The 24,735-nt window shown below is 41.4% G+C and overlaps 1 long non-coding RNA gene across 1 annotated transcript in view; it reads left to right on the top strand.

Annotated features, from left to right (window-relative positions):
* Positions 1-21,067, top strand: part of LOC137333657 (uncharacterized) — a 30,652-nt gene extending 9,585 nt beyond the window's left edge. The window contains exons 3-5 of the long non-coding RNA XR_010965956.1: positions 303-394; positions 8,322-8,486; positions 17,215-21,067. This is a non-coding gene — a long non-coding RNA (uncharacterized lncRNA). The remainder of the gene's footprint in view (positions 1-302; positions 395-8,321; positions 8,487-17,214) is intronic.
* Positions 21,068-24,735: the final 3,668 nt, after the last annotated feature.

Genomic DNA, 24,735 nt, shown 5'->3' with positions numbered 1-24,735 from the left:
AAAACGTCAGGTCTGGGAGTTGTGGCTAGGAGGACCAGGCCTGGGAGCCAGTCAAATTGGGAAAAATGAGCCAATCAAAGGTAAATAAAATACATTTAGAGTTTCGAATAAATTTGGGGATAATTATAATAAATTTTACGGTGTGAATGAGAATTTTATAACAAGTGTGTGAATTTTAATGTATCAATCGATATATACAATCAAGTGGACACACTCTATCAATATATTGTTTACTCTTAACATATTCCTAACCAATTTATCCAGTTACTCATACAATGTTTTGTTTCCCCTACTGACTACAGATACCCTTTCAACAATTGCTTCTCTCAGCAACAAAGCAAGTTTGACTGTGCAGAGCGGGAGAATTGCATCAGCTGCAGACTTTTTGCTGCAGGTACAAAAAAAAAGCTGAGCATATGTATCTGACTGGTAATTTAATGCTGTCTAGCACATGAACTGAATCTGTGGGCAGGTGTAAGTATAAACCTCAGGGGATCACAGGCGGTTTCAGCCTGTTCTGATTTAAACTGAACGTAATGATCTCCATCAGGACCGCAGCTTGAACTGGGTTCATTAGAATGTTATTGCTTAGCTTCAGCACATTGTTTGATAAATTTAACGATATTTAAATTGTAGCCCGGTTGTCTCAAGATGTCCTATTGTGTGCTTAAAATAATTATATTCACCATGCAGAAAGTGCACGAACCTTGTGCAAATCTATTGGAGTTTTGTGTAGAATAATATGGCTGAAGAGCGAGTGTCACGATCAGTGCCCTTTTTAAAAATCAAATGGTTACAAATAATTATCACTTTCAGCATCCTTTTACTTCTTTCTGTCCTTTTGGGCTTTGTGTGAGAAATGTCACTGTTAGGTGAAAACAAAAGTGGGTGATCTATAGAGTTTGCCAGTAACTCAGGCTTCTCACTAGTCACTATAATATGCTTCTCCTTGCTGACTGCCAGTTCAACCCAAAAATCCAGACAAGTGTGTGTCCTTTCAGAGGTAGACACAAACTGTGTGACCCTTCCTACATGACGCAAAGTAGCACCCTCAGGCAGCCATATTCACTCCTTTCTCCCACAGTCAGAAAATATTGAAAACCTTATAACAAAGAAAGCATCAGTCAGATGATCACTGGTTGTTCGAAATCCCACTGGTCTTTTCTCCTCGGATGTTTTCCTTTTATCAGTGGTGTATTTCTGCAGAGGTTCTACCGTTCATCGACCGTAACTTCGGCGAGAGAGTCGTGAACAACCCGGATAAATGGTGTAAACAGTTGTGGCGGACGATTGAGCGAACCTCTATGGAATTTTGCCCCCATTGAGACTCCAGATGCAGTACGCATTTGCACATTGGAAGGGCAGGCTGGAGAGCTGGGCGCAGATTTTCAGGATTGGCAAACATCAGGCGGGCAGCGGGCGGAGCAATTGCCTGATGCTCCTCGACGAGAGGCATGAGCCATTTTAATTGTGCCTCTTTAGGTTGGAATCGGCGATCTGCAGGCGCTGAACCAGTACTCACGGGCAGCTCACCGATCGGGGATCGTGGGTGGGAAATACAGCTGCTCCTACGCAGAACTGAGTCAGCAGTTGAAAGGGAGAGGCAATCACAGGAGGCAGGGCCCGGAGGGACCGACAGCGAATGGGAAGATTTTTGTGGGACAAAGAGGTTCATTCATGTTTCTCCTGGACTCACCAAAACCTTTTTAAAAAAAAAACTTACCTTGGCCATTTTTCTGAGCATCCTCTAGCAGTCCCTTCAAGTTACTAGTTAGGCTACTCTACAGCAAGTGCTTTGACCTATTGGTACTTCAAAATTGCGTCAGGGTCCTATGTACATTATAGGATCCTGAGTTGAATATTGTAATGAAGCTCCTACCTGAAATAACGGGTGCCTGAGCTGAGAGGAGCCCAACTCAATTGGTGGTGGTGGATTGGAAGCAGAAATAAGGCGGTACTGTCCTGTTCCTGCAAGGTGGAAGCAGTCAAAATTAGCCTCCTGATCTCAGACCTTTGTCAAAGCTGGTCTACCGTTAATCATCAAAAGGCACAGAAGAGACAACTTGGGTTGACGCGCCCTAGAATTGTTTTCCTTCCTTCCTGCAGGATAATGCCTGGGTTCTGCTCAGCACATCCACTAAAGGAATTGTGGGTGTAAATCTCCATTCTGCCAATCCATGAAACATTGAGTTTGAGCCTAAATAAACTGCTTCTCAGCTCCGATAACTCATCTAATAATGAAGAAAAATAGAGAGGAACCTGCTTATGGTTGGGCCCTAAACCTATCTTCCTCGGACAAATATTCTCTCAATTCATCCAATTTGCAGGTGCAAGTAAAACAGACTCAAATCAACATTGGAGAATTGCATTGAATTGAATTACATGAAATGCAGTTACTTGAGGGGACCCTCCATTCCCATGGCAGCATAGCAGATTTATTTCCCAGTACTTACAAATGACGCTTCAGAAGCTGTAGCTTAAACATCAGGAGTCCAAGTTGGTATATGCATGCCTCAAATGGAGCAACTTCCCCTCCCTCACAACATAGCCAAATAGCCATTAACCACCATGGAGAATATTTGCACAATCCTGGAGTAGATTTCACAGCATTCCCTGTGTCTTAGCGTATTGGAAATGAAAATCAGGAGAGATATATAACAGGTGAATGATTCGATATCGCCCGCTTTACACTATCGGCCAAAGTCAAAATTACACCAGTGGCTCTGTGAGGGAATGCATGTTCCATTATGTGTCTGTTGAAGAACTGGAAGAAGCTTTCTAACATCTATGGTCCATGTAACAGGAATCGAGCCTAGTGTGCATCATTTAAGAACATAAAGACCATAAGTAATAGGAGTTGGAGTAGGCCATACGTCCCCTCAAGCCTGCTCCGCTATTCAATCAGATCAGGGCTGATCGTCAATCTCAACTCCACTTTCCTGCCCGATGCCCATATCCCTTGATTCCCCTAGAGTCCAAAAATCTATCCATCTCAGCCTTGAATATACTCAACGACTCAGCATCCACAGCCCTCTGGGATAGAGAATTCCAAAGATTCACGACCCTCTGAGTGAAGAAATTCCTCCTCATCGCAGCCTTAAATGACCAACCCCTTATTCTGCGACTTTGCTCTCTAGTTCTAGAAGGTACAAGAATTTGGATCGTTCATTCCATATAGGGATGGGCAATAAATGCTGGCCTTGCCAGTGATGCCCACATCCCATGAATGAATAAAAAAATACTGACTATCTATATAACCCCTGTTACATTCTGGAGGGTTTATGAGGAAACTGTTGACCTTCATATCTTTTGTACGTGCCCAAAATTCCAACCATGGGGGAAAGATTTCCTCTGTGTGCTATCTGTAACAAAATTGTAAGTCTGTTCATTATAAATGAGACACTGATTTTGTTACACATAACGCACAAAGGAAATCTTCCCCAATATTGGGTCTCAGCTATACGAAGAATCTTTTTGAAATCCATACTGTAAGCTGTAACAGGGATTATCAGAAAATTAAATGTACTGCTTCCTGAGTTCTTAGTGGAAATCCCTTTCACACCAATATGACCTGATTCTAACTGACCACCTTTTATGTGCCATTTGCCAGTGTATCACAATCACATGGCACCTCCATGATCATCCTGAATCCGGATGCTGTGGAAGAATTGCCCAGCCTGAGAGGTTAATTCGGCCTCAGACTATGTCAAGAATGATTTCTGCAGATGTGGACTCACTTGCTGAAGTCCAAAAGTAGCTTTCAGCCAATGAATTGCTTTTTTGAGGTGCAATATTGTTGTAATGTAGACAAATGTGGTAATCAATTTGCATACAGCAAGGTCCCACAAACAGCAAATGAGATAAATGACCAGTTAATCTGTTTTAGTGGTGTTGATTGAGGGAAGAATATTGGCCAGGATACCGGGAGAACTCCATGATCATCTTTGAATGTTGCCAATGGATCTTCTACACCCACCTAAACATGCAGATGGGCCCTCTCATCTCATCTGAAATACAGAACATCCAACAATGCAGCTCACCTCAATACTGCACTGAAGTATTGGACCTAGATTATATGCTCAAATCTTGCAGTGAACTCAGAAGGTTTAGTTATCTTTCTGGGGTGGGGGTGCACTACTTCACTTGCTCATGATACAGTATATACCTCATATATTTCATTCATACAGCTTGTTTTGTTTGGATGGATATTAAATAGTGCAACAATAGCCAGTAGCTGTAATAAGGCCAAATGTCCCTTTGTTCAATATTGTGTATATTATACTCCCCCTTTTTTATGTGGCAATGGGGATTTTGGGAGATTCTCAACAACTTACATTTCCGTAGTACAAAGTAAAAGCAAAAAAACCTGCAAATGCTAGAAATCGGAAAGAAAAATACAAAGTACACAACATCTGTAAAGAGAAAAGACAGGTTCTGACATTTCAGGCATGTATTCATGAGAATTGAAGATTAAAAGAACTGCAGGAGATTTTAGTATGATTGAGAAAAATAGAGAAAGTGGGAAGGAGAGTCAACAGAATGCCAATCATGGAGTGGCAGAGCTGGATTAAGAATTCTTGGGGGCCCCGGGCACTAAGAACATTCGGGAACCCCTCTATATCCCAGAACAACAAACATATAGTAAAATGCATGAAGAAATAGGCCCATAGAACGTTTGCTGAACTTACTTCAGTGCAGAATTGAGGTGAGCTGCATTGTCGGATGTTCTGTATTTCAGATGAGATGAGAGGGCCCATCTGCATGTTCAGGTGGGTGTAGAAGATCCATTGGCAATGTTCAAAGATGATCATGGTGTCCTGGCCAATATTCTTCCCTCAATCAACACCATGAAGACAGATTAGTGCAGAACTGAACTAATAATAAAGCAAATCATATTACAATATACTGTACTATTCTTAATTAAATTACTTAATGTTGTCACACACAATAAAATAACAGCTGACTGTAAATTCTATAAATTTGATATCCAGGTTCTGTTATATCACAGAAATTATCTACTATCAGCATCTAATTATAATTAAGGATACAAAACACCAAACCAGTGAATATTTCAATTGCAGTATTTTCTCAGTAAGAACAATCCAAGATATATCTGCTACATGCATCATCTCCTCAAAATAATTGAATTGGCCTGCTATCAGATACATATTTCAACACCTTAATTTAGCAGGGAAACATTTTTTGGAGGAAGGACAGGAAGGAAACAAATGTGTAGCGTTTATTCAACATTAGACTGGAATCCATCAAGCGACAGAAAATACTGTAATTACAATGAATATTTAAGTTTGAAGTAACTGCAGTACCAATATTTTAGCATATATATATTTGCAACCTTTTGTGAGTTTTCACGAGACTGGTGGTGGGAAGGGTTTGGTGCCAGAAGCTGTCGTGCCTCGTGTGAGAAGTGGGAGGCCACTGTGAGCAGGCGAAGAAAGTCCACAGGAATCGCAAACCACAGGCGCAACGTGCAAACAGCGAACTTTACTTCCCTATTTTCTCCAGCGTTTCTCACAGCAGTGCCTAGATGCTATGTTTGCGTCGGGCCTCTATGCACTGGCCCGTGCAAATGTCTGTCCTGTGGAGAGGGAGTTAATGGGCTGAATGATCTGCAAGGTGCCACAGAGATGTCAGGCAATATAAAAGATTATCAGTGAGGGGATGACAACACATAAAAAGGACCAACAAATGTGCAAATATTGGCCAGGTGAAAAACTTGGGAGAGACTCATGCAAACAAAAAGCTTAGAAAATGGAGAAAGAAAAAACAAGACTGAAAATGCAGCAGAGAGAGCCACAGTTGCATGAAGCTCAGGAGGACATTCAGCCCATAATGTCTATGCCAGCACTTTGCTAGAGCAATCTAAAACTAATCCCACTGCCTGTTCTCTCCTCATAGCCCTGTATCTTCCTCTACTCTTCCTTAAAAACTGTAATGGTCTCTGCCTCAACCCATTTCCTGTAACATAGCTTAACATGCTCTAACAAATTTTTGCATAAAGAAATTTCTCCTGACCTCTCCCCTCACTCTCTTAGTAACAATTTAAAATTGATAACCTCTCATTAATGATTCCCCAATCAAAGGAAATAGTATCTCCCTATCCACCCTATTAAAACAATTCATAATTTTTAAAATCTTATTAAATTTTCTCAGCCTTATCCGCTACAGTGGAAATGACTTGTTAAGTCAAGTGTCTCCTCATAACTTTAGATTTCATCTTTGGTATCATCCTAGTGAATCCATTCTGTACAGTCTCTGACTTTAATATCTTTACTATAATGGGTACCCAAAACTGCTCCTAATATTCTAACTGTCGCCTTACATTGCCATGTAAAAATTTATCATTACCTTTTTGATTTTGTTCTTCATGTTCCTTTTTATAGAACTCAAAATGTGCCTTTCTCTACCCGCACTTGCACTTTCAATGGATTCTGTATTTGAATCCCTAAGTCTCTCTGTTCCTCCAAATCCATCAACGTCTTTCCATTGATTGTATATTTCCATTCCTTGTTTTTCATCCCAAATGCATTATTTCACATTTCTCCATATTAAATCACATCTAACTCTTGTCTGCCCATTCTGCTAAACTGCCTGTTCTCCTAAAGTCTTTTACAGTCTTCCTCACTGTTTGCCAAACCCCGACGTTTGTGTCATTGGCAAGTTTCAATATTGTGCTCCATACACCAAGTCTAGAACATCTATATGAATACAGCACTAACCCCTGGAGTATACCACTTCCAACTTTTCTCCAATCCAAGTAACACTAATTATTCCAAACCCTTTGTTTCCAGTCCATCAACCAACTTTCAATCCATGCTGCCACATTTCCTCTCCTACCATATGCCTGAATTTTATAACAAGCCTCCTATGCGCTACCTCATCAAATGTCTTCTGAAAATCCATGTACATGACATCTACCGCATTCCCTTCATCTATACAGTTTGTCACTTCTTCCAAAAATGGTATTAAATTCATCAAAAAGGATTTACCTTTAGCAAATCCAGATTGGATGTCCCTGATTATACCACGCATTATGCTCACTAATTTGATTTCAAATTGAACATTTGCTCAAAATTGACATTAGACCAACTAATTTTCCCCCTCTCTCTCCCTCCCTACCGATCGCCTTCCCCCCCCCCACCTCTCCTCGGACCTATCAACAGGCCGCTGCCAGGGAGGAACCCAGCCAAGTTCATCCTCATGGAACTGGCGAGCTGCTTCTGGACACTCGATTGGTGTCTGCAGCAAGCCGATAATATGCTGATGAGGCCAACTTTCGGGTGAGCCTCAGGGGTAAAATGAATTTCCACCCTGTTGTTCCTCTCTGAACTCCTTTATAAAGGCAGACTATTTTATCCATGATATATAGACTGTACCTTGAAATGAAGAATGATGACTGCTGTATCTAAGCTCACTGATCGAACTTTTCATTATTTAACATTTGTTTCTATGTCATACTGCTACTTTGAAGTAGTATTTGAACCTAAACTCATTTTTTTCCCACCTGTTTATAATTTTCAAACATTCACATTTTACATGATTTTACTGCCTCTAAAATCAATTTTTTTTTAGAAAATGTTACAATATATAGTATGTTTAATTAAGTACATGTTGAGTACATATTGAGTGTTTAATCTGCTAGAAGTGCATTTCCACATTTTTTTTTTATTCGTTCACGGGATGCGGGCGTCGCTGGCGAGGCCAGCATTTATTGCCCATCCCTAATTGCCCTCGAGAAGGTGGTGGTGAGCCGCCTGAAGGTGGTGGTGAAGCACAATGGAAATTAAACAGCTGCTGTGATGCAGAAAGAAAATAGCCTAAAAACTATAAATAGACCCTGGATAATTCAAAATGAGTAGAATTATATTGATTTCTAATTTAATGTTTTTTTAATTCGTTGCTGTAATTAGTACAATAAAGTTTAGCTATCTGAAATGGTGCCAAAAAAGCAGACCTATTACTATCAAATACTGACATTGGTGATCTGTCACATGTCCTTTCACTTAATATTCAGAGCCGGAGCCAGAATCCTGGTCTGTGCATTAGTAAGCACCCTTTCCTTTTCATTCAGGCTTTTACTCTCATTGTTAAAAGAATAAATTCAAAATAAAATAGAAGAATAAATTGATTTTTCTCTAATAAAAAAATCTGAATATGCAATAATGTGCAACATGTTGATGGTTGCATGATCGTTTACATTTTCTTTCAAATAAGTTTTCATATAGATTAGAGTACAAATCCAAGTGAAGACAAATATAATGAAAATTACTAATGTGCTTTACACTTTATACACTTTCAAGCAGGAATCATTGGATAGTCTGATCACTTATTGCTGCCGAGATAGCAATTCTATTACAAATGGAAATGTCACTCCTAATCAGCCTCAAGATGCAGTGACCTGCATTTAAATCGGAAACAAAAGCAATGCACAACCTTAGTGTTATTGCCAGAGGATTGTCAATGTTAGGGTGAGTCTACTGCTACTTATGTCCATTCTTCTACTTTGGCAATCACCTAATCTAAGTGAACTGTTCATATTTTGCAGATATACACTCACTCACTATCCTGTACATGTTTATTTTTCTTTCTCCCTGCACATGCCACTCCCCATGTGAAAGAACAGAATTAATCCTTAAAACCACATGCTTCTGGCCCAAAGCATGTTTTTTTTAGAATCATAGAATCATAGAAAGGTTACAGCATGGAAGGAGGCCATTTGGCCCATCGAGACTGTACCATCTCTATGCAAGAGCAATCCAGCTTGTCCCATTTCCCCGCCCTATCCCTGTAGCCCTGCAATTTTTTTCTTTCAAGTACTTATCCAGTTCCCTTTTGAAGGCCACGATTGAATCTGCCTCCACCACCCCCTTGGGCTGAGCATTCCAGATCCTAACCACTTGCTGTGTAAAAAAGTTTTTCCTCATGTCACCTTTGGTTCTTTTGCCAATCACCTTAAATCTATGTCCTCTGGTTCTTGACCCTTCTGCCAATGGGAACAGTTTCTCTCTATCTGCTGGAGACCCTTCATGATTTTGAATATTTCTATCAAATCTCCTCGCAACCGTCTCTGTTCCAAGGAGAACAACCCCAGTTTCTCTAGTCTATCCATGTAACAAAAGCCTCTCATATCTGGAATCATTCCAGTAAACCTGTTCTGCACCCTCTCTCAGGCCTTCACATCTTTCCTAAAGTGAAGTGCCCAGAATTGGACACAATACTCCAGTTGCGGCCGAACCAGTGTTTTATAAAGGTTCATCATGACTTCCATACTTTTGTACTCTATGCCTCTATTTATAAAGCCCAGGATCCTGTATGCTTTTTTAACCGCTTTCTCAACCTGCCCTGCCTCCTTCAAAGATGAGTGCATGAATACCCCCAGATCTCCCTGTTCTTGTACCCCTTTTAGAATTGAACCCTCTAGTTTATATTGGCTCTCCTCGTTCTTCCTACCAAAATGTATCACTTCACATTTTTCTGCATTAAATTTCATCTGCCACGTGTCCGCCCATGCCACCAGCCTGTCTATATCCTCTTGAAGTCTATCACTATCCTCCTCACTGTTTACTACCCTTCCAAGTTTTGTGTCATCTGCAAATTTTGAAATTGTGTCCTGCACAACCAAGTCCAAGTCATTAGTAAATATCAAGAAAAGCAGTGGTCCCAGCCATGACCCCTGGGAAACACCACTGTACACCTCCCTCCAGTCCGATTACCAACCGTTCACCACTACTCTCTGTTTCCTGTCCCTTAGCCAATTCTGTATCCATGTTGCTACTGCCCCCTTTATTCCATGGGCTGCAATCTTGATGATAAGCCTACCATGTGGCACTTTATCAAACGCCTTTTGAAAGTCCATATACACCACATCCACTGCATTGCCCTCGTCTACCCTCTCTGTACCTCATCAAAAAACTCTATCAGGTTGGTTAAGCACGATTTGACTTTAACAAACCTGTACTGGCTTTTCCTAATCAATCTACACTCGTCCAAGTACTGTTAATTCTGTCCCGGATTATCGTTTCTAAAAGTTTTCCCAACACAGGTTAAACTGACTGGTCTATAGTTGCTGGGTTTATCCTTACACCCTTTTTTGAACAAGGGTGTAACATTTGCAATTCTCCAGTCCTCTGGCACCACCCCCGTATCCATGGACATTTGGAAGATTATGACCAGTACCTCCGCAATTTCCACCCTTACTTCCCTCAGCAACCTAGGATGCATCCCATCCGGACCAGGTGACTTATTTACTTTAAGTACAGCTAGCCTTTCTAATACTTCCTCTTTATCAAATTTTAGTCCATCCAGTATCTCAACGATATCTTCCTTTACTGAGACGCTGGCAGCATCTTCTTCCTTGATAAAGACAGATGCAAAGTACTCATTTAGTACCTCGGCCATCCCCTCTGCCTCCATGAGTAAATCTTCTTTATGGTCCTTAATTGGCCTTACTCCTCCTCTTACTACCCGTTTACTGTTTACATGCCTGTAGAAGATTTTTAGATTCCCTTTTATGTTGGCCGCCAGTCTATTTTCATACTCTCTCTTCATCCCTCTTATTTCCTTTTTCACTTCCCCTCTGAACTTTCAGCTTGGTTCTCAGTTGTGTTATCAACCTGACATCTGTCATACACCCCTTTTTTCTATTTCATCTTACTCACTATCTCTTTTGTCATCCAGGGAGCTCTGGCTTTAGTTGCCCTACCTTTCTGCCTTGTGGGAATGTGCCTATACTGTGCCCGAACCATCTCCTCTTTAAAGGCCTCCCACTGTTCAATTAGTTTTGCCTGCCAATCTTTGATTCCAATTTACCCTGGCCAGCTCTGTTCTCATCCCATTGAAATTGGCCCTCCTCTACTTGAGTATTTTTACTTTAGAGTGGTCTGTGTCCTTTTCCATAGCTATTCTAAATCTTGTGAGACAATGATTGTTGCTCCCTAAATGCTCCCCCACTGACACTTGCTCCACTTGGCCCGCCTCATTCCCTAGAAGCAAGTCCAGAATTGCCTCCTTCCTTGTTGGGCTGGAAACGTACTGGTTAAGAAAGTTATCCTGAACACACTTCAAAAATTCCTCCCCCTCTTTGCCCCTTATTATCAATATTATTGTTGTCCCAGTCTATATTAGGACAGTTGAAGTCCCCAGTTATCACTACTCTATGGCTTTTGCACCACTCTGTAATTTCCCTGCAAATTTGATCCTTCATATCCTTCCCACTAGTTGGTGGCCTATAGAATAGGCCACCAACTAGTGGGAAGGATATGAAGGATCAAATTTGATGGGCCGAAGGGCCTCTATCCATGCTGTATAACTCTAACTCTATGAATACACTCAGTAGTGTAATGGCACCTCTTTTATTTCTTAACTTTAACCAAATAGATTCTGTCCTTGACCACTCCAGGACATCCTCTCTCTTTAGCACTGCAATATTCTCCTTAATCAATACTGCCACCACCCCACTCCTTTCTTTCCTTCCCTATCTTTCCTGAACACCTTGTATCCAGGAATATTTAGTACCCAATCCTGCCCTTTTTTGAGCTAGGTCTCCATTATGGCCGCAACATCGTATTCCCTTGTGGATATTTGCGCCTGCAGCTCAGGCTCAACTTTAAATGTTGCAGGTAACAAATTGTTCAAGATCAGCAAAATTTAAAAATCACATTGGCCCAGAATGTCCTCAGTGCTGTTCCTGCTTCCCTGCTGTACCTTTGCCAGTTTCAATGGAATGAACATCGGGTGGGTTCTATAAAGGGCGGTGATCCACTCCACCAGATTACTGTTCATCTAGTGAAGACGAAAATCTACCCCAATGTATCTGCAATATATTAAAAATCTTGTGTCTGCATGCACATCTGGTCTATAAAACCTTACTTCCTGTTGTCATGTTTTTCTCATACTTTAGTGCCATCTTATTCCATAATAAATTCCTTTATCGACATTTATAACGCAAACTGCTTATGTAAATTTGCCACACTGTAATGATACCCTTCTGTCACTGGTGTTGCTGTAGCACCTCAGTTTCCTGTCTCACAGCTCTTGCATTGCACTCCAGCCAACTCTACTCTTTTTCCAAAACTGCAGTGAATTTTGTTGACTATACACAATAACATTAAATCAAATATTGTGTTAAAATAGGAACAGAGGTATGCCGTTGAAAAGGGGAGTCAATTACGTCAATGCACCCTGGTCCATTATCCCCCGGCCTCTTACTCTGCTTCACCTGAAGACTACACCTGGTTCTGACTATGTGCCAATTAGGAAGGCCTGGTGATACCAGAACACATGACTGCCTTACCAAGACCAACCCTTTTAAGTAACGACTTCCTAGATTGCATATAATGGGTAGATTTTCATATTCACCACATGAGGCGGTAGTCTAACAGGATGGATCTCAGGCTCTTTATAGAACATGCTTGATTTTCATTCCATTGAAATCACTGGAATTAAATTCAGCCGGGTTCCATAGAGAATGGGAAATCCGCCCCTCCAGATGACCACCCAGGTGGTGAACATAGGAACATAGGAACAGGAGTAGGCCATTCAGCCCCTCGTGCTTGCTCCGCCATTAGATAAGATCATGGCTGATCTGTGATCTAACTCCATATACCCGCCTTTGGCCCATATCCCTTAATACCTTTGGTTGCCAAGAAGCTATCTATCTCACATTTAAATTTAGCAATTGAGCTAGTATCAATTGACGTTTGTGGAAGAGAGTTCCAAACTTCTGCCACCCTTTGTGTGTAGTAATGTTTTCTAATCTCGCTCCTGAAAGGCCTGGCTCTAATTTTTAGACTGTGCCCCCTCCTCCTAGAATCCCCAACCAGCGGAAATAGTTTCTCTCTATCCACCCTATCTGTTCCCCTTAATATCTTATGAACTTCGATCAGATCACCCCTTAACCTTATCATTCTAGTAAACCTACGCTGCACTCCCTCCAAGGCCAATATGTCCTTCCAAAGGTGCGGTGCCCAGAACTGCTCACAGTACTCCAGGTGCGGTCTAACCAGGGTTTTGTATAGCTGCATCATAACTTCTGCCCCCTTGTACTCTCATCCTCTTGATATAAAGGCCAGCATTCCATTAACCTTATTGATTATTTTCTGCACCTGTTCATGACACTTCAATGATCTATGTACCTGAACCCCAAGGTCCCTTTGGACGTCCACTGTTTTTAACTTTTTACCATTTAGAAAGTACCCTGTTCTATCCTTTTATGATCCAAAGTGGATGACCTCACATTTGTCTACATTGAATGCCATTTGCCACAGTTTTGCCCATTCACCTAATCTATCAATATCGCTTTGTAATTTTATGTTTTCATCTACACTGCTTACAATGCCACCAATCTTTGTGTTATCGGCAAACTTAGATATGAAACTTTCTATGCCTTCATCTAAGTCGTTAATAAATATTGTGAATATTTGAGGCCCCAAGACAGATCCCTGCGGGACTCCACAAGTCACATCCTGCCAATGTGAGTACTTACCCATTATCCCTTCTCTCTATCGCCTTTCGCTCAGCCAACTTCCTAACCAAGTCCGTACTTTTCCCTCGATTCTATGGGCTTTTATCTTTGCTAACAGTCTCTTATGTGGGACCTTATCAAATGCCTTCTGGAAGTCCATATAAATAACATCCATTGACACTCCCCTGGCCACTACTTTAGTCACCTCTTCAAAAAATTCAATCAGGTTTGTCAGGCACGACCTACCTTTCACAAATCCATGCTGGCTCTCTCTGATTAACTGAAAATTCTCGAGGTGTTCATTCACCCTATCCTTAATTATAGACTCCAGCATTTTCCTCACAACAGATGTTAGGCTAACTGGTCTATAATTCCCTGGTTTCCCTCTCTCTCCTTTCTTAAAAAGCGGGGTGACATGTGCAATTTTCCAATCTAGAGGGACAGTTCCTGAATCTAGAGAACTTTGAAAGATTATAGTTAGGGCATCTGCAGTGTGCTCACCTACTTCCTTTAAAACCCTGGGATGGAAACCATCTGGTCCCGGGGATGTGTCACTCTTTAGTGGCATTATTTTCTTCAATTACTGTTGCTTTACTTATGTTAATTTTATTGAGTCCCTGTCCCCGATTCAATATTAGTTTTCTTGGGATTTCCGGCATGCTTTCCTCTTTTTCTACTGTAAATACTGACGCAAAGTAATTGTTCAACATGTCTGCCATTTCCCCATTGTCAATGACAATATCCCCACTTTCAGTTTTTAAGGGGCCAACACTGCTCCTGACCACCCTCTTTTTCCTAATATAACTATAAAAGTTCTTCGTATTGGTTTTGATATCCCTTGGAAGTTTCTTTTCATTCTCTCTTACTATCTGTTTTGTGACCCTTTGTTGATCTTTGTATCTTTCCCATTCGCCAGGATCTGTGCCATTTTTTGCCTTTTTGTATGCCCTTTCCTTATGTCTTATACTGTCCCTTCCCTCTTTAGTTGTCCATGGCTATTTTTTTTCGCAAGTAGACTTCTTGCCCCTCAGGGGTATAAACCGATTCTGTATCTCGTTAAATGTTTCTTTAAACAGTTCCCACTGATCATCAGTCATTTTACCCATTAACAGATTTGCCCAGTTTACTGTGGACAGTCTCTGTCTCATCCCATTGAAGTCGGCCTTGCCCAAGTCTAGAATCTTAGTAGCTGATTCACTTTTTTCCCTTTCAAACACTACATTGAACTCAATCATGTTATGATTGCTATTGGATAGATGTTCGCGTACAGTTAAGCCGTTAACTAAATCTGGTTCATTACTCATTAGTAAATCTAGTATGGCTTACCTCCTTGTTGCCTCTAGGACATACTGCTGTAGAAAACTATCCCGGACACACTCAAGAAATTCACTACCTTTCTGACAGTTGCTAGTCTGCTTTTCCCAATCTATGTGAAGGTTAAAGTCCCCCATTAAGACCACTATGCCTTTCTTACACGCTTGTCTAATCTCTGCATTTATACAATCTAGCACTTCAGAGCTGCTGCCAGGTGTCCTATACACAATTCCCACTATAGTCTTAGATCCTTTCCTGCTTACCTCTCGTTATATCCCCCTTTATCATTGAAGTGATTTAATCTCTAATCATTAAGGCTGCTCCTCCCCCTCTTCCATTTTCCCTATCTCTCCTGTAGACCTTATAACCTGGTATGTTTAGTTCCCAATCCTGACCATCCTGCAGCCATGTCTCAGTAATAGCTTTCATTTCATACCCTCCAATTTGAATTTGAACCTGTAGTTCATTTAATTTATTCCTTATACTCCGTGCATTTGTATATAGAACTCTTAGTTGGGCCACACACCCTAGTCTGACCTTCAGCTTTGATGCTGGGTTAATCACCTTACACCTTCTAGTTTTCACTATATCTGTATTGCCTAAAGTACACTTTCTGCTGCTCTATGCTTTTCCCTTTCACTTGTTCTTGAACAACTGTTTGTACTATTAATATTGTAAATTTACCCTGGGTCTTCCCCTCTCTTGCTGCTCTCAACTTTACTCCCTTCTGACTCCCCGCTCAGGTTCCCATCCCCCTGCCACTCTAGTTTAAACCTTCCCCAACAGCACTAGCAAACACACCCGCGAGGACATTGGTCCCGGTCCTGCTCGGATGTAACCCATCTCGCTTGTACAGGTCCCACCTTCCCCAGAACCAGTCCCAATGTCCCAGGAATCTAAATCCCTCCCTCCTACACCTACGCATTCATCCGATCTATTCTCCTGTTCCTATACTTACTAGCACGTGGCACTGGTAGTAATCCTGAGATCACTACCTTTGAAGTCCTGCTTTTTAATTTATCTCCTAACTCCTTAAATTCACCTTGCAGGACCCCATCTCTTTTTTTACCTATGTCGTTGGTACCGATATGGACCACGACTACTGGCTGTTCACCCTCTCCCTCCAGAATGCCCTGCAGCCGCCCCGTGACATCCTTGACCCTAGCACCAGGGAGGCAACATACCATCCTGGAGTCACGTTTGCGGCCGCAGAAATGCCTATCTGTTCCCCTTACAATTGAAATCCCCTATCACTATAGCTCTGCCACTCTTCTTCCTTCCCTCCTGTGCAGCAGAGCCACCCGTGGTGCCACGAACTTAGCTCTTGCTGCTTTCCCCTCATAAGCCATCTCCCCAAACAGTATCCAAAGCGGTATATCTGTTTGAGAGGGACATGGCCCCAGGGGACTCTTGCTCTACCCGCCTAGTCCTTTTACTCTGCCTGGTGGTCACCCATTTCCTTTCTGCCCGCGTAATCTTTACCTGCGGTGTGACCACCTCACTGAACGTGCTATCCACGATAGTCTCAGCATCACGGATGCTCTACAGTGAATCCACCTGCAGCTCCAGCTCCGAAATACGGTTTGCCAGTAGCTGCAGCTGGACACACTTCCTGCACACATGGTCGCCAGGGACACAATAGCGTCCATGACTTCCCACATAGTGCAGGAGAAGCATATCATGGGCGCGAGCTCTGCTGCCATGACTTGCCTTAGACTCTCAGATTCTCCTCCGGCTCTAGGTCTCTCCTTTTATACTGTGCTCACCTCTCGGACTCTCCTGCCTCACCTGTGACGTTGCACAGTAGTTTTCTCTTGTTACAGGTCTGCTGCTGCTTTTATTCCCCCATCTCAGTCTTCTGCTGCTTAGGTCCTCCACCGCTCTGGGGAAAAAGTTAGGAAAAGCAAGGCAAAGCAGCACCTCCTTCCCCCACTTCACCGAACTCCCACACTCACCAAACTCTAAGCTGTATCACTCTGTGCCCGCTGCACTCAGTGCTGGTTGCACTAACAGGCCCCATGAAAAATCTACCCCCGTATGTTTAACAATATATATCTTTTTGTGGCATGGTGATTGGAACTGAACACAGCATTCCAAGTGTGGTCCAACCAATGCATTATAAAGCCTGTGAATGCTTGCACTCTATTGGTCTAGCTATATATTTCACAATTCTATTAGGTTTACTAATTGCATCACCACATTGTCTGGAGATTAAAAGTGATGAATCTAGTGTTAGTTTACGTATCCTTCTAAGTCTTCCTGTGCTAATTTAATTTCAAGCATTTTATACTTATGATCAACATCCTATACTTTACATTTATCTGCATTAAATTTAATTTATCTGCCTAATTGCATAACTGAGCTAAATCCTTTAGCAAGTCTTTAGTTGCATCCTGTCTCTAATGTTCTTTCTTTTTTAGTGTTGTCAGTAGCCAGGTCTTTGATGATCAGAAACAACAGAGATCAAAGCACTGATTCAGAAGGACCCTATGCAACACCTCCTCCAGTCTGACATTACACCTGTGAAACTCTCTGCTTCATATTGTTCTACCTTGTTTTTTACCTTGGATTCCCGCGGCTTTCAATTTAATTAGAAAACTTTCATCTGGAACTCTTTTTGAAAGCCTTCTGAAACTATGAATAAACAATAGGGAGTTCCACTTTCTTCTTTACCTGTAATGATCTCATCAAAGCAGTCAAGGAGGATTGTGAAGCAGAATTTTCTTCTAATTTCCTCTGTATCTCTAGCAAGTGAAACACAGTAACCATAAAGTGCTCATTCAAAGCAAAATTTTCCCACAAATGAAACAGTTGCAAATCAAGGGGGTAATTTTAACCTAACTTGCCCAGCAGGAAACTGACGGGATCAAATTGGCCACTCGTTTTACACCCCCAGCTGGCGCCGTCTGCCTCAGTGCAAGTCAATCTTGCAGTGGGTGCTTCTAACAGGTGTTAGGCACCTTATTTGAATATGTGAAGTGCCTGCATTAGGGTTAGGGTTAGGGTCCGGCACCTTATTTGAATATGTGAAGTGCCTAACGCCGGTTTCACGTGGGGGCACTGCACAGTGATTTTTTTGATCTTTAACAATATGGCGCACTTCCGGCTCGTAATGAGCGTGCACTTCCTGCCCGCCATATTGGAGTCTTAGGAGACCATTTAGCACCGGAAAAATGGGCGCTGCTCGTCCAAATTTCTAGGCCAGTATTCTAACTGCAGCCTTAGCAATGGTTTGTATTGGGGTTTAGCATTGTATCTTTGTTTTTATGCTCTGTACTACTATTTATAAAATCTAGGATCCCATATGCTTTTTTTTGCAGTTTTATCAACTTTGGTCTTCCTACTTGCAAATGATTTGTGTAACTGAATCGTTAAATATCTTGGATCCGCTACTCATTTTTACCATTTAATGTATATAATGAAGAAATCAAAAAAGATGTAAAGACATTTAAGATAGAAAGGGGGGAGATAATTGATAAATTAATCAAACTGAGAGAGAATAAAACCCCAGGTCCAGATGGATTGCATCTGCACACATTAAAAGAAGTTAGGGAAGAGATAGCAGAGGCACAATTACATATATATAAAAACTCATTAGAAATGGGAATAGTACCAGAGGACTGGTGGACAATTAATGTGATTCCTACATTTAAAAAGGGAGATGGAACAAGTCCAGAGAACTATAAACCAATTAGCTTAATGTTGGTGGTAGGAAAGATTATAGAATCCATATTCAAAGATGTAATAGAGAAACAACTAGAAACCAAAAATATAATAAAGAGTAGTCAGCACGGATTTCATAGAATCATAGAAAGTTACGGCACAGAAGGAGGCCATTCGGCCCATCGTGTCCGTGCCAGCCAAAAAAGAGCTATCCAGCTTAATCCCACTTTCCAGCACTTAGTCCGTAGCCCGGTAGGTTACTGCACTTCAATTGCACATTCACGTACTTTTTAAATGAGTTGAGGGTTTCTGCCTCTACCACCCTCTCAGGTAGTGAGCTCCAGACTTCCACCACCTTCTGGGTGAAAATAATTCTCCTTAGCTCCCCTCTAATCCTTCTACCAATTACTTTAAATCTATGCCTCCTGGTCACTGACCCCTCTGCTAAGGGAAATAGGTCCTCCCTATCCACTCTATCTAGTCCCGTCATAATTTTATATACCTCAATTAAATCTGCACGCAGCCTCCTTTTTTCAAAAGGGAAGGTCATGCTTGACCAACCTTACTGTTACTTCTTCAAAGAATTCAATAAGTGTAGATAACTGCAATGTATTAGATGTAATATATTTGGATTTTCAAAAGGCCATCGATAAGGTACTGCATAGTAGACTCACGTTTAAGATCAGAGCGTGTGGAGTCAGGGGACAAGTAGCAGTATGGATAGCAAGCTGGCTACAAAACAGAAAACAGAGTGTAGGGGTTAAAGGTAGTTACTCAAACTGGCAAAAGGTGGGAAGTGGTGTTCTACAAAGATTGGTCTGGGACAATCGTTGTTCACCATATACATAAACGATTTGGACTCAGGAATCTGAAGTGCAATTTCAAAATTTGCAGACGACACCAAATTGGGGGGTATAGTTAATATTGAGGAGGACTGGGACAAAATACAGGAAGACATTAATAAACTTGCAGAATGGGTGTGTAATTGGCAAATGAATTTCAATATAGATAAGTGTGGTACATTTTGGTAGGAATCATAAGGAGGCCACATACTGCTTGGAAAATAAGAGTCTAAACTGGGTAGAGGAGCAGAGGGATTTAGGGGTACAGATACACAAATCATGAAAAGTAGCGATGCAGGTTAATAAGACTATTAAAAAAAATAGCAAACCAACAATTGGGGTTCATTTCTAGAGGGGTAGAATTGAAAAGCAGAGCAGTTACGCTAAACTTGTACAGAACCTTGGTTAGACCACATTTGAAGTACTGCGAGCAGTTCTGGTCACCACACTATAAGAAGGATATAGAGGCACTGGAGAAGATGCAAAAAAAGATTTACTAGGAAGATACCAGAAATGAGAGGTTATACCTATCAGGAAAGATTGAATGGGCTGGGGCTCTTTTCTCTAGAAAAGAGAAGACTGAAGGGTGACCTGATGGAGATCGTTATGATTATGAAAGGGTTTGATAGGGTAGATTTAGAAAAGATGTTTCCACTTGTGGGGGAGACCAGAACTCGGGGCCATAAATATAAGATAGTCACTAACAAATCAAATAGAGATTTCAGGAGAAACTTCTTCACCCAGATAGCGGTAAGAATGTGGAACTTGCTACCACAAGGAGTAGCTGAGGTGAATAGCATAGATGCATTTAAGGAGAACCAAGATAGACACATGAGGGAGAAGGGAATAGAAGGATATGTTGATAGGCTTAGATGAAGAAGGGTGGGAGGAGGCTCACATGGAGCATAAACATCGGTATGGACCTGTTGGGCTGAATGGCCTGTTTCTGTGCTATAATTCTGTGTAATTCTTCGTAATTTGGAATATTTCCTCTCCTTATTCATCCTCCTAAAATGTATCACCTCGCATTTCTCTGCATTAAACTTCATTTGGCATCTATCTGCCCAATCTGTTACTCTGTTTATGTTCTTCTGAAGTCACTCACAATCTTCTTCACAGTTAACCATGCTCCTATTTTTGTGTCATTTGCAAATTTTGATATTGTGACCCATGTGCCCAAGTCCAGAGTATTTATCTATATTGAGAGATCAATGGTCCCAACACTGACACCTGAGGATCACCATTGTTTACATCCCTCTAGTCTGAAAAATATCCAATAACCACTATTATCTGTTTACTGTCCTTTAACCAATTTCTATCCTTGTTGCCACATTCCCTTTAATACCATAGGATGGAAATTAATTTGTGGCATCAGTTAAGCTCAAGGCCTGATCGATATTGGACTTCAGGCCTCATTTTAATAAGACAGCTGAGCTGCGGACACCTACCACGGGTCCCCAGCCAGCTCCCCGATGAAGCGAGGATGAATGTCGACCGCTGTGACACTGGCAGTGGCCCTCAGGTAGGACCTGAGGGGGAGGCAATTGGGAAGGGGAGCTGAGAGGGGACTGGCAGTGGCTCATGGCAAACGCTAAGGAGCCGGGAAGAGCACTCCTTCTCCTCTTGGCTTCACATTAAGGCAAGTATTTTTTTAAAAATGTCGCTTTTTGGTGGCGACCTCCAGCGGCCCCTTCAAGGTCCCTTAGGCTGCATGTAGATCAAGTAATCCTGAGCGGAGCAGGCAAATTTTTGGAAATAAATTTCTGTAATGGGTCCTAGTACAGACATTAGGCCCCTTATTAGCATATTCAGGGGACCTAATGCCTGTTTTAGGCCGACGCCAGGGATGCCTCTACAGTCGTGTTGCTAACCCTCCAGGATTGGCCTGGAGTCTCCAGGAATTGAAGATTAACCTCCAGAACACTGCAGTGAGCAACCCAGGAGAAAAATTGTACGTTGTTTTCATTTTCTTTGAGCACTTTCATTTATTAGTTGTAAAAATATTGGAGATGGGAAAATTGGCTGTTTGACTGACAGTTAAGAATCATCCTATAAAGTGACTGAGTGTGTTCACTTTACACTTGGTATGGGAAGGTGGTGTGTTGCAAGGATGGACGTGTTTGGCAACAATGGTGGCAATGTGGGGATGAGGAGATTGGGGGCGAGAAATCATGCGATGAAACCTCCAGGAATACATCTAACCGAAGTTGGCAACCCTGCTCTACAGTGGCTGAACCGATTAACTTTATATAAACTGATGTTCATTTGCTAATGTTACCAACAGCAAAATTTAAGCTTTGGTTTCAAAATAAATCACTGATAACATAATAGAATAACGTAAAAATAGCTCCTTATCACAGTAATTGCCACAGATCCTTACAATCTTCAACAGAAGATGTCTGCCTATATCACTTTGACCTTGTGTAATTTGCTGTACTGTGCATTTGGAGCCATGATGTGATATACTTACATAGACTTACATAGAATGTGCAGCACAGAAACAGGCCATTTGGCCCAACAGGTCCATGCTGGTATTTATGCTCCACACAAGCCTCCTCCCTCCCTAATTAATCTAACCCTATTGGCATATCCTTCTATTCCTTTCTCCCTCATGTGTTTATCTAGCTTCCACTTAAATGCATCTATGCTAGTCGCCTCAACTACTCCTTGTGGTAACGAGTTCCACATTCTAACCACTCTCTGGGTAAATAAGTTTTTCCTGAATCCCCCATTGGATTTATTAGTGACTATCTTATATCTATGGCCCCTAGTTCTGGTCTCCCCCTCAAGTGGAAACATCTTCTCTACGTCTACCCTATCAAACCCTTTCATAATCTTAAAGACTTATCAGGTCACCCATCAGTCTTCTCTTTTCCAGTGAAAAGAGCCCCAGCCTGCTCAATCTTTCCTGATAGATATAACCCCTCATTTCTGGTATCATCCCAGTAAATCTTTTTTGCACCTTCTCCGGGGTGCCTCTTTTTTTTTGCAATATGGAGAGCAGAATTGTTCACAGTACTCCAAGTGTGGTCTAACCAAGGTTCTATACAAGTTTAACATAATTTCTCTGCTTTTCAATTCTATCCCTCTAGAAATGAACCCATTGAATGGTTTGCTTTTTTAATGGCCTTATTAACCTGCGTCGCTACTTTTAGTGATGTGTGTATCTGTACCCCCAGATCTCATTGCTCATTCACCCTATCTAGTCTCTTATTATCCAAGCAGTATGTGGACCCCTTATTTTTCCTGCCAAAATGCAATACCTTACACTTATCGTAATACCTCACTACTTCTTAGGATCCCACATGGGAAGTGATGGTTCATAGCTTGAGTCTGGTTGCATTTGAGATGTGGAGTGCTGTGGTATTGTAATTTCTTTTTATTCTTCATCATAATTATTCTGCCCTACATTAATATAAAATTCTTCAAAATTGAGGTTTGATCAAAGCTGAAAGTGAATCAATGAGCTCACTGTATAATTTCATTTGGAAAAAAAAGTTGTGAGCCTTTACATTTGAGGAGGGATAATAGGTTCAAGGATGAGATGTACCCAAGACCATTAATCAGATTTGTGTAATTGAATGGGGGAATTAATGAATTTATGGGTCACATACTATTCATAATTATCAATTTAATAGTGAGTTGTGGATTTCTTGTCAGGCAACATTAATAATACTTAATTAAATTTATGAAAGAGACTTTTTTGCCATGAATGAAGCAATGTATGTGAGAACGGATTGAACATAGTATGTAATGTTAATGGGAAATGTAAATGAATGTAGGTTATATATAGTATACATGATGATGATGGGGATCAGTTATGAATGAGGTTTCGAAATAGTGTGTATGTGATAGATATGTTGATGAAGACTAAGCATAACACACTGGGGATTACATTGGATAACCCCTGAAAACAGGCTCGAAGAACCAGCGTCTGTTCATTGTGCTGCATGCAACCTGTTAAATTGGTGCTGCTTGCTGATTTCCATGATTGGGAGACCCCAATAGAGCAACGGATCATGTCAACAGCTGACCCTGGGTCTACCCCAAAAAGTGGCATAAAAGGAGCGCCCTGCGATGATATCAGATTGTAGAGACTTGGCAGGAGTAACGACTGGTAGCATTGGAGACCAGCCAAACAGCTATTCAACATTTCAACAAACGACCCGGATCAACAGAAATAGCTCCAGGCGGAGCAGGACTGAGGACGAGAAGTCAAGAGGTCACCTGAGGTGGGGCAGAAGACATGAGAGATAACCAATCGACAAAGGTAGCCCAGGCGGTGTGGAAAGCACGCTTTCTTCAAGACTCCTAGACAGACACGACTCTACCCAGTGCAGAACGGGTGATATGATCTCTTGCTCTGTGTTGTAAATCACTGCCCCAACACTGCATGTGTTGGTCCTTTTTTGAATTTCAATAAAGCACCTTTTTACCAAATTGGAGTCATATCAATTACCGGCAACTGAAAGTAAAATCTCACCTGTCTTCACAGTAGAAGACACAAAAAACATACCGGAAATAGTGGGGAACCAAGGGTCTAATGAAAGGGAGAAACTTAAAGTGATTGAGTTTAGTAAAGAAAAAGTTTTAGAAAAATTACTGGGACTAAAAGCTGACAAATCTCTTGGGCCTGATGGCTACATCCTAGATTTTTAAAAGAGGCGGCTGCAGAGATGGTGGGTGCATTGTTTTTGATCTTCCAGGATTCCCTAGATTCTAGAACGGTCCCCGTGGATTGGAAGGTAGCAAATGTAAACCCGCTATTCATGAAAGGAGGGCGAGAGAAGACAGGTAACTACAGGCCAGTTAGCCTGACATCAGTAGTAGGGAAAATACTAGAATCTATTATTAAGATCATAGTAACAGGGCACTTAGAAAATCATAATATGATTGGACAGAGTCAACACAGTTTTATGAAAGGGAAATCGTGTTTGACAAATTTATTAGAGCTTTTTGAGGATGTAACTAGCAGGGTAGATAAGGGGGAATAGTGGATGTAGTATATTTGGATTTTCAATAGGCATTCGATAAGGTGCCACACAAGAGGTTGTTACACAAGATTAGGGCTCGTGGGATTGGGGGTAATACATTAGCATGGATTGAGGATTGGTTGATGGACAGAAAACAGAGTAGAAATAAATGGGTCATTTTCAGGTTGGCAAGTTGTAACTAGTGGGGAGCTGCAAGGATCAGTGCTTGGGCCTCAGCTATTTACAATCTATATTAATGACTTAGATGATGGGACCGAGTGTAATGTATCCAAGTTTGCTGACGATGCAAAGCTAGGTGGGAAAGTAAACTGTGAGGATGATGCAAAGTGTCTGCAAAGGGATATCGACAGATTAAGTGAATGGGTAAGAAGGTAGAGTATAATGTGGAAATGTGAGGTTATTCACTTTGGTAGGAAAAATAGAAAAATGGATTTTTTTTTAA

The sequence above is a fragment of the Heptranchias perlo genome, chromosome 2, assembly GCF_035084215.1.
Source record: "Heptranchias perlo isolate sHepPer1 chromosome 2, sHepPer1.hap1, whole genome shotgun sequence".
NCBI classification, from domain to species: Eukaryota; Metazoa; Chordata; class Chondrichthyes; order Hexanchiformes; family Hexanchidae; genus Heptranchias; species Heptranchias perlo.
The sequence above is the reverse complement of the archived record's forward strand: the minus strand, read 5'-3'. Positions and strand labels throughout refer to the sequence as shown.